General features: G+C 27.6%; 1 long non-coding RNA gene across 1 annotated transcript; it reads left to right on the top strand.

Moving 5' to 3' along the window:
* Positions 1-792: 792 nt before the first annotated feature.
* On the top strand, positions 793-10901 carry LOC106467580. The gene is made up of 4 exons (XR_001291343.2): positions 793-915; positions 1384-1555; positions 3383-3487; positions 4432-10901. It is a non-coding gene; the product is annotated as an uncharacterized LOC106467580 (long non-coding RNA).
* Positions 10902-10975: the final 74 nt, after the last annotated feature.

Below are 10975 nucleotides of genomic sequence, written 5' to 3'. Positions count from 1 at the left end.
CCACTTATCATTCTCACTGTTTACCAGAAAGTCGAATTTATCCTGGAATGTGCCAAAACATATTAGAAGGGCCCAGAAGCATATGACCAGTAGAAGGGACATATAAAAGGTCAAGTCTGTGGTCTGCATTTGTGATCTACCCTTTGGCTCAAGTCAACTCTTGATGTCTTTCCATATGCCTTGGACACATTGATTCTCAAGCTGATCGATGCTTTCTTTTTAAATACTTATTTGTTGGACAATTCAAATAATTACAAAGTTATTTTGTTGAAGTCTGGGTAATGGAACTAAAAACTTTTTATATTTTGAATAAAACAATATGATTCAGTAATTATTACACAAAATAAATAACTTGACATTTTTGTAAACTAAAATGAGATATTTTTTGTATCACAGTAATTGAAATTTATTAAAGTAATATATGAATATTTTGAAACAAAAACATATACAGTGTAGGCTGACACTGACTTTAAATGTTAAACTTTGCTTGAAGTGGGCCTAAGGCCAAAATGTTGCAAAATAAAACCATTTAATAAGAGTGTAGAAAGCATTTTTTATCAACTTGTTGCTGTATTTAATCTGTGTTTGATCTCTGTTGAAACAACTGAGTACGAGAAAAAAAAGTAAATTATTATTGCTTTTGTTCATTTATCCGAAAAGTTTAGGAGATATATTTTTAACTGTATATGGTTTTGTTGTAAATTTGATTTGATCTTTTTGATATTTAGAAAATAATGATATTGCATTTTTTTTTGGAGAGTAGGGTTGATTTGAGAGTAAAACTAAGTATTAAATTCTTCTCATTTGTTTTCCCTCATACTTATTCATAACTTGTAAGTTGAATGTATTTATTTATTTATTTTTAATACAGAAGGAGAGTCTCCATGAGCCATACAGGTCTAGAAATAATAAAAGGTATGTGAACATCATGTTTTGGAAATTACTTTGAAATGACAACTTGGAGTGATTATAGCTCACATTTGTTCAAGCAAGAATGTGTTGAGTGTGTTTTTGTTGTTGCTATTTGGATAGTTTCTTTGAAAAGAAGTTACCTTGATATAGCATTTATGCTTGCCAAGGATAATGAAAAGTTGAAAAAATAGTTAGTTTTTTCTTAAATATCAAATTTCAAAAAGAGATGATTTGTTTTCACAAAAAAAACTCAAATTTAATTTGAAAAAAAACTCAGCATTATGTAAGATATTCAAAATTTTAAGAACTATGAACTTCACATAATTCATTATTTGTATCTGTTCTTTAAAAGTGATTTTTCTGCTTTTTTTTACTCAAATGTCTTCCTCAAATTCTTAGAATATTATAACTTTAGATATGAGTAGTTTTAATTTTTTAAATTCTTAACTCTGATGTTAGTTTGTATTTTAGTCCATCAGATCTTGATGCTGATGATGAAGATAACCAGGACTATGATAGCACTGTCAATCAGTCTGACTCTACTGTTAGTTTGGTTCAGGATGATGCTAACCGAAGTATTCAGAAAATATCATCTAGTGTCAATGGTCGACCAGAGACACCCTGTAGTGAAAGTTCTGAAGAGGTACAGTTCAGTACATATGAATTGTTTGTACACAATATTTAGATAGTTTTTCCGTCTTAAGTGTCCATATGATTTGCACATCTAGATGCAGACTTTTGAATTGACATTTGCATTAAAGAATCATTTTAACCCTGATAAAACTCATTAATTTTCAATTTGAATGTATTTATTGTTGTTTATATTGTTGAATCTTGTCTAGCTGTAAAGTTATAACTCATGATTTATTCACATTTTGCAGTTTTTATTGCTCACAGTCAGAATCACTTAGATATTAGATAAGTGCGAATAACTATAATGTATTTTACTCAAACAAACCCAGTCTTTAATCACCTGGCATTACATAGTGCTCAGTTTGTAAGATTCCAAACAAGAAGCTCCACAAATACAGTGAAAGAAATTTATACATAATGGTACTCTCATACTGTGATTTTAAATGACTTCCATTAATCAGTCATTTTTATATCCAAGTTATTTTAATAGTAACTTGAAACAAATATTAAAAACAATTTGATGGAAGGCAAAGTTGATTTTTAATTTTTCACTAAATAATCCAATATCAGCCTTGTAAGCTCTATTTAAATGTGCCATTATCACTCTGATGTGATTCGCATGTGGTATCCTGTTATTGACAAGCCAGCAGTAATATGGACTGACAAATCATTGAGTCGGAGGTACTTGGGTAGTGCATAGTCAGGAATTTAAGCAAAGTTTTTAAATAACTTGTCCAGTTGAGCTACTAAAGCTTAAAACCACTTGTCCTGGCCAAAAGTTACTTTATCTAACCGTTAAAAAAAAATTACTGAACAGTATGATATTTTGATCAGGGGAACTTTGGCAGGGCAAGTATGAGCTTAAAATTCACTTCTCCACATCTATTCCAAAAACACATTCAGTTACCCAGTATTATTGCTTGGATCTTTTACTTTTCTTGTGATAATTTTGTATCTAATATTGTGATTTTTGCTTCTGCATATTCTGTATTTTGTTAAACAATATTTTCATTCCACTAAGACTAAAGATGCATACTTTATTTGTCTGTTGAACCTGCTGTATGTAATAAATAATGCTTAAACACTGAGTTCATCTTAACAATCACACATAAGACTTTAAACTTACTGGACAACTTTCATCAGTGTTAACATAAAAGTAGTGAAATATGCTAATATAGCACAACTATTAAAGATGTTTAAATTTATAACATTGGTACATTTATAATGTTATATTATCTATTGGAGTTTTATTTCCAACTCTGTTAATTTAAACAATACCCAAGTCAAAGATAAGTTTCAAAAAACTCGAAAAACATCAGCAAGTCGTGCAGAACATTTTGAAAAAACTGATTTTGTAACTGACGTAGCAAATGATATAAATCCTTAAATGTATTTTCAAAATAGTTCTTGTAGCAAGTTGACATATTTTTAAAATTACATCCAAGATTACTTTCAACTGTTGTTTCAGGTGTACTTTTCTGGTTAACTTACATAACAATCTCAAAAGTGTAGAGATTTTCAAAGCATTATTATGTTTCATATCTTCATATGTGTATTTTAATTTGTTCTCTTAGCAGTTAGTCTTATATCTAACCTTATTTAACATTTTGTTTGTTTGTTTGTTTGTAGCCAAATTAAACCATTCCAGGTAACAAGGAGATTATTAAGAATTTTATAAATTTAGTACTGCTGTTTTTGGTTTTGTAAATATAAAAATTTCAATGTTTTTGATTGAGTTTTGTAATTAGTTATCCAGTTAGTTGGAATTCAATTTTACAGATAACCAGTTGCCATATTTTTTTTATGTCTCAAAAAATGTACCTGCCAATTATTTTAGCTACTGGAACGAGCACGAGAAGAAAATCACAGACTTTTAGAGGTGGTCAAGGAAAAAGATGCTAGGATTCTTTTTCTGGAACAAAAAGTCAATGCCTTGAGTTGTGTAAGTACTGTGTACCATTAAAAAAAATAAGAATATAATTGTGGTTAATATTGATATGGAAATTAACTGTAATAGTATTTCTAGTATAATAACACTTATTTGCCTGTAGTGAGATTGATTAAAAATATAGCTAAAATAATATTTTTTCTGAAGGGGGAATATCAGTTGAATACAAGGAAAGCAAAACATTATATTTCACTAAACCTGTGTCTCAAGTATTTATTTCACCTGAGCCTGTTTGATGATAAGAAACATCAGAGAAACATGCTTTAATAAGACTACTCTGCTTCTTTTATGAATAGTAGCTTCAGAATATGCAAATCACAGATTTATTGTGAAGGTTAAATTGGTCACTGTCAATGTATCTATAGATGGTAATAAGTTATACAGTGACTTTTAATATATCATGTATGAATGCAGTATGCATTCAAAATAATTTATATAATAGGAAGTTTTCCTTTTGACTTTCAGTAAAACTTTTTTTAAAAATTAGGTCATTATTCATGCTTTTCAGAATAACTGTATAGAAATATAAGTAAAAACTATTGCTCCGTGAAGGGTAGAATCCACTATTGTCCTTTTTCTGCAATAAAAAACACAGTTTTTAGGTATGATCATAAATACTTCAATGAAATGTTTTTTTAGTATCATTCTTTTTCTAATTTTGGTTCAGTAGGAAAATCTAGAGTTTTAGTAGTAAAGTGTGAGTGATGCTTATAAAGAATTTACAGTACAAAAATAGATAAATTACAATTAGAATAAACTTGCAACTTTCAGAATTTTTCCTGATTGAGTTTGCTTTTGATCTTTTCTGATGAATGAGTATATACCTTCTAAAAGCTCTTGAATTTTCTGATTCTTAAATAGCAACTTTTGATGATATTGACTGTATGAGAATGAAAGAAATTTTATTTCAATATTTCTGCATTTCTTTCTTTATGTAGGAATTGTCAGCTACTCAATTGGAAAAGAAGAGACTTGAAGAAAAAAACCACTCTTTACTTACTGGATTGGCTAATCTTAAGGTTAAATGAGTAGGTGCATTCTTTGTATAGTTTGCTTTTACAGCATAGAAAAGAAAACAGAATTTCAGTTTATTTTTGCAGCTTCCAATACTTATGGTTGCTTTTTACCACAGAACTTGCACTTTGCTCATGTAAGCTAGTATATATATATATTTTTTTTTTTCCTTTATATTATGAAGAACCTTCTATCTCAGACTGGTAGTTTTTCTATTATTTTTATTGTTTTGAAAATCAGTTGGCTTTCTTTTATAGCAGCTTTTCAGAAGAACGTTTCATATGGAAAAATAAGTTGTGCCGAATATTCACATTAATCATCTTTTTTTTTCATACTAGACAATCCTTCAAAGACAAATAAAGCTGTGCTGTGATTATTAAAATAGAACAACAAATTCCAAGTTTGTTTTACTACTGTAAAGGAGAAGTTTGAACTTTCCTGGCCTGAAGCATTCCATGTTAAAGTTTTAAACTAATATTGCTCTTCTGCCTCAAATCAAATCAAAATATTTAAGTATCTAATTTTTGAAAGTTTTGTACATAAAGAGCACTTACATAAAACTATATTAAGATTATTAATTGGGGAAAATTACCAATCGGTCATAAAGAAGTGGTATTAGGTAGAGCTCACTTATAACTTATGTTAAGGGATAACTAAATTAACGACACACACATCAGTGAGAAATGTTTATATTGGTACGTACCACCAAAAAATGTTAATTTGTTTTTTAGAAATACAAAAGATTGATGGAAACTTCATGATAAGTTTGTCAAAAAATTATGATAACCTTGTGTTTAACAGAGCTAAAAAAAAAGAGCAAGCTACAAAAAAGTATGTGAACAACTATTTATTTCATTGATTCTATAGTAGGTTTTATTGAGTTCTAACTTTACAGTAACAATTTATATCTATTTTCAAATATTTATTTGTTGCAGCTTGAAATCAGTTTCTTTACTGTAATTAATGCTACATAACTAAACAATTGTGTATTTTATTATGAATGCAACATTCCATTTAAGAATTATAGAAACGTGTATTTTGCCATTAATCATGTAATTAATGCTACATAACTAAACAATTGTGTATTTTATTATGAATGCAACATTCCATTTAAGAATTATAGAAACGTGTATTTTGCCATTAATCATGTAATTAATGCTACATAACTAAACAATTGTGTATTTTATTATGAATGCAACATTCCATTTAAGAATTATAGAAACGTGTATTTTGCCATTAATCATATTCAGGTTTATAATGCCTAAACGGCAAAGCATGACCCCCTTTTCAGGCTAATAAGTGTGATAAGGCATAACAGTAAAATTAATAGAAACATACTTTGATAATTTATTGATCCAATGTAATAATAATGAAAATGTGTAATAGTATTTCAACACATTTATTCTGCATTACTGCTTTATATTCTGTGTTTGTTTATTTATTGCTATAAATAAGCTTTACATTTTTAATGCCTGATGAAGCATCTGTTTAGATTTCTTTTTAAAGAAAAATTATATTATTCAGAGTTATTTTTGGGTTCTTCTGAAGCTGTGTATAAAAATATTTTACTCAGTTACTTGATCGAATGGATGAAGATTCCTCTGTAAAATGCGTGTGAATTTGGTCTACTTATTTTAAGCAATTTTTGCTAATTTGAAATCATTTATTTTATATAACAATAGTTTTTAAATTAAAAACTTTATGTAATTATATTACATAAGATTTTCTAGTCTGAACATAACTGTTAGTGAACAAGATTAGGGTTAATGGTGTAAATAAATTAGTTATTTTCATCATGGGAAATTTATTGGAAAAAAATGCATTTATTTCTGAAGAAAAATAAGTCAGCATAATTTTCCAAAGCCAATTCTTAGTGTAAGTGTACTTAATCTTACTTCATTATCTGAATGCCTCTAATAATAGAACATGGCATACTATTTTTAGAATTAATAGCCTGTCAAAATTTAGAAAGCTTTTTTTTTCTCACATAATTAGTCCCCCAGCGGGTCAATGGTAAGTTTACAGACTTTACAAAGCTAAAATCTGGTGGACAGAGTAGTGATAGCCATTGGGTAGCTTTGTACTGAAAAAGAACAATAATGGTTGAACTTATAGGATGATTATTATCTGTCAGTTTGGTTTTATACAAGTAGTTAACGATGATGAGAAGATACTAGGCAACCAACATTCAAGGTCGTGGCTTCTTGTCTTTTTTTGTCATAAAAGAAGCTAAATCTTACATTTTGTAAGTGAAGTTCTCATATTAGTAAGAAAATAATGTGTTATTGTAAACAAGCAGAGTGTAACTCGACTAATATTTTTTTTCTTGTCGAAGATGTATACACAAAATTTGGAAATGTATTTCATCATCTTTGAAAATATTTTCTTTAAAAAATGCATTATTTAAAATCATTTCCAAAAAGTAAATATGAATGTTTTTTCTATCTTTTTATTTTACTTGTAAGTTATTTTTGAGTCAAATTAGATCAACAGAAGTGTTTCTTGTTTTGATTATTGAATTTAATTATTTTCTTACTATATGTTCACAGAAATATCCTGGCATTTAGCAAGGGCATGTAAAGCCCCTAAAAAACCATGTGTTATTATAGTGTAAGGGGTTAATATCCATTTACATTACATATAATTGTACTTCTTACAAGATAGCTATTCATAGTCAGTAAATTACCATAACACGAATTGTAACCTGGTGTTTAGAATTTTAAAGGCATGTTAAGAAAAGAAAAACATTTTGAATGACCCAAAAATAAGATAACTGATCATTGTTAGTTTTTTTTTTAAATCTTATTATTGCCTAGTTAAAGAATTTACTTTTTATGTAAAAAGCTTTGAATTAATTGTTTATCCCATAGTGTTTCTGGTCTCTGTACTGCTGTCAATCTGTTTTTTTTTATTTTTAAGTTGAAATTGAATTTTTTTTCTGTATGTGTCAAAATTATATATAAGGCAACTATTGGTGTGGTAAAGAACTAAATGAAAGATACCGAACACTAACTTGAAAGCCCTGTTTTCATTATGCATCCATATATATTTGTTTAGGAATCCTCTTAAAAAGATTAATATAGTTTTTCATTTATGTATAGTAGTTGATTTCAAGAATTGCAGTCGTAAACAAAATTATTTTAAAAATTGGCCATGAAAATATTAATAATTTTACATGGCATTTTAGATCTTTTTGAAGAAGAAATAGCAGCTCAAATCCAAAAATTTCAGCATGAGCTTATAAAAGAACAAACTTACCTAACAAACTAAAAAAAAATGTTTGTAAATAATTATATGTACATAACTAGTTTCAAAGTTAAAAACAACCAGGCATTTTAAACAGTGAGACATAGCTCTGATAAAACCTAAATTGATGTCTTCCTATGATTACATGGGATTTCCTTATTTTTTTTAGTAATAGCTAAGAAAACTTGTCATTAGAGCTTAAACACCAGTTGTATTCTAAATGTACCATTTATTACACCAAACATTTTTGAGTTTTGGTAAAATTGAAAAGGAAACAAAAAGTGTTTTCTATGATAGAATTTGTAATCAGCTTTCCATGCATTGGATATTTAAAAAAAATGCCTTGAGTTGCTTTTATCTTAAATTTAGGTTGTGAAGATGTTTTGGTAACTTCATATATATTTCAGTTTAATAGTCCATAAAGCATTACTATCATAGAATCTTAGTAAATAAAAAAAACTTAGAATGTACATCTACAAAACGTTATGTACTTTTTTCATCTAAAAAAACTAGCAGGAATTAATAGTTTAAGATAATACCAGAAATACATGAAATGGATTTTAGTATTTATTACCAAACTGTATCTAATAGAAAATATAGGTAAGTGGGTGGTATGTTTTTGTTTAAGATTATTTTTGTCTCTAATTATGCTATATGCACGTCCATAAATATTTTTATGTTGTTAGAGCTCACAAAGAAACAATATAATCCTATTAGTCTCTTTAATGCTTTAGAAAGATGAGTCAAAGCATGCAAGTTAATATTGTAAAGTTTTTCTTTTTAACTGTGAGTTATTTATTTTAACATATATCTGTTAATAATGATTGATGTATACTGTGTTTGCACTATCATGGTATTTAAGCAAAGAATGTGGTTTTATTGCAGCTGTCAAAGCTAGCTTTAAAATGAAAAACATTAGGCCTATTACATCTGATCAGTCACATTTTATTGAAGATAATTTTTGACATTGTTTCTGTAAACGATTGATTAAGAGGAATATGTCAGTAAAAAATTATTAAGAATAATGATCATTATTACTGTGCAACTTCAGCATTTCCCACTACAATGCTAAGTTTCTTGCACTACATATAAATATAAATTCAAATATTCTTTGGGGTACCTGTACATCCAATTAAGTTAAAAACCTTCTGGGCAGTGACTTGTTTCAAACAAAAGATAGATATTAAATGCTATTTTGAGATACCTCCAATTTGGAATCTACAAGAGACTAATTATAAAAGGACAAGTCAACATGATTTTAATTTTAAACAGATTATACATGTGTGTGTGTTGTGGAAACATCAGTGATTCATGTGGCATGTAGTTTACTGATATTATTTAATAGTTGGTTCAGATAAAAGTTATCAGATTGAAATTAAAAATTTTAGTAAAATGGAAAAAAACTGTAGTAAAATAAATTGGTACAGTTTTTTCCTTCTTATTCTTTCATCTTCTATGAGGTATGATTGCTTCTTCCCCTCAAAAAACTTATAGAAATGTTAAAATTTTAATTTCAAAACAATGATAATAAGTATCATTTCTTACTGTAATATTAAAAACAAAACCTTAGTTGTTGAATAGTGAGATAAATTAGAGCTGATGTAGTATTTTTACAAAAAAAGAGCTAAAAACTATGAAAAAATTTGCTCAACAAGTGCATATCTTGTTATCATAATAGAGGCAAAATTTGGTTGTTTATAAAGAATAATAATTTTGCTCCTAAACATATTTCCTACAATGTGAAGCTGTGAGAAAGAAATGTGATTAATGTAGTTTGAAAGTTAGTTTGATATATTTTTTGACAAAAGCCTAAAAAGTGTTCAGGAATATAACTAAATTCACTAGATATTGTACAGAAATGTTGGCTCTTGTATTTGGTGGATTGTATATTTGAGTATCAAAAATGCATTTGTTATCGAGGACACATTTATTTCATTCTTTCTCCATCCATTCCATTGTAGTATTTTGTGTTTGTTTAAGAAAGTGTGAATGTGGGAACATAAAAGAAAATGTTACATATTTCAAACTGTTAAATGAATGAATTAGATATAATTTACAAAATTGTTTGTTGCCTACTTTTACTATCTCATATTTTGGGATTTTTTTAACAAATTATAATCATAGCCAAATCATGCAGTTAGTTATTTCTTTATTATGTTGTCTGGTATTATGCCTTCCATTCACACTAATTGTAATTGTTCCATGGCTCATAACTGTAAGCTTAAGGAGTAGCATTTCTAAGTAAATATTCTACTATTAGTTTATCATATGTATTCCATGATATAACAATATTAGAGGGCTTGTGTACTTGATCTAAAATCTTGCTAGAAAATGTCAATTTTGAAAGTGTTCAATAATGAGCTTTTCCCAATAATGTAAAAACAGAAAAAGAAGGTTCAGTAATTCAAAGTTTACTAATATTTTGTGGAAAAAATTATGTATGCTTTTATGAACTTTTGGTTTTTGTTTAATATGATATATGTAAGAAGTCACATTGGATATGATTGTTTTGACTTAAAGGCAATTGCTTATAATTAGCATTTAAATTGTTTTTTTTTGCATCAACCAAAACATCTAGTCACAAAATATTTTCAGTTGCTATTAAGACTGTTGTATTATGAAATTTGTTGGAAGTTCAGAGTGTTTTAATTTTATGAGTATGTGTATTTTAGTTTTTTAACTTTGAATTTCAAAACTTTACAGCAGAAAAAGAAGAATTTTTAAAAGTTTGCTTTTTTCCTTTTCTATGCATGCTAAGTTACATTTTTACAACATATTGTAATTTTTTTTTATATATTTTCATTTGTTGCACTACAAATTTTAGTAGATACAGCTACAGTTTTTTAAACTGAAGAATATAGGAATTTTTTTATGGCCATTGTACTTATTTCTCAGTTTTAATTTATGTAATTGTGCATTAATAAAATTACAAACCTCAACTATGAATCTAATTTTTATGAATATTATGATTTAAGAGGCTCTTTATGCCTGTGGTTGTTTTTTATGTATGTGTAAACATTTACATATATGCTTATATTTATGTTTTATGTAACTTTTGGTATTGTATACCTGTTTGTTTTGTATTGATCTTCATTGCTTGGAGCTTTTAAAGGTTTAGTTTAAAAATTAAATAAATCATCCAGCAGCAGCTTACTGTCACTGTGGTATTGTTTTTGCTTGAGGGCATGTCTTCGTTGAAGCAAAAAAAAGTACTTTCAAATT

This window comes from Limulus polyphemus, unplaced genomic scaffold (genome assembly GCF_000517525.1).
Source record: "Limulus polyphemus unplaced genomic scaffold, Limulus_polyphemus-2.1.2 Scaffold2668, whole genome shotgun sequence".
Lineage (NCBI taxonomy): Eukaryota > Metazoa > Arthropoda > Merostomata > Xiphosura > Limulidae > Limulus > Limulus polyphemus.
The sequence above is the reverse complement of the archived record's forward strand: the minus strand, read 5'-3'. Positions and strand labels throughout refer to the sequence as shown.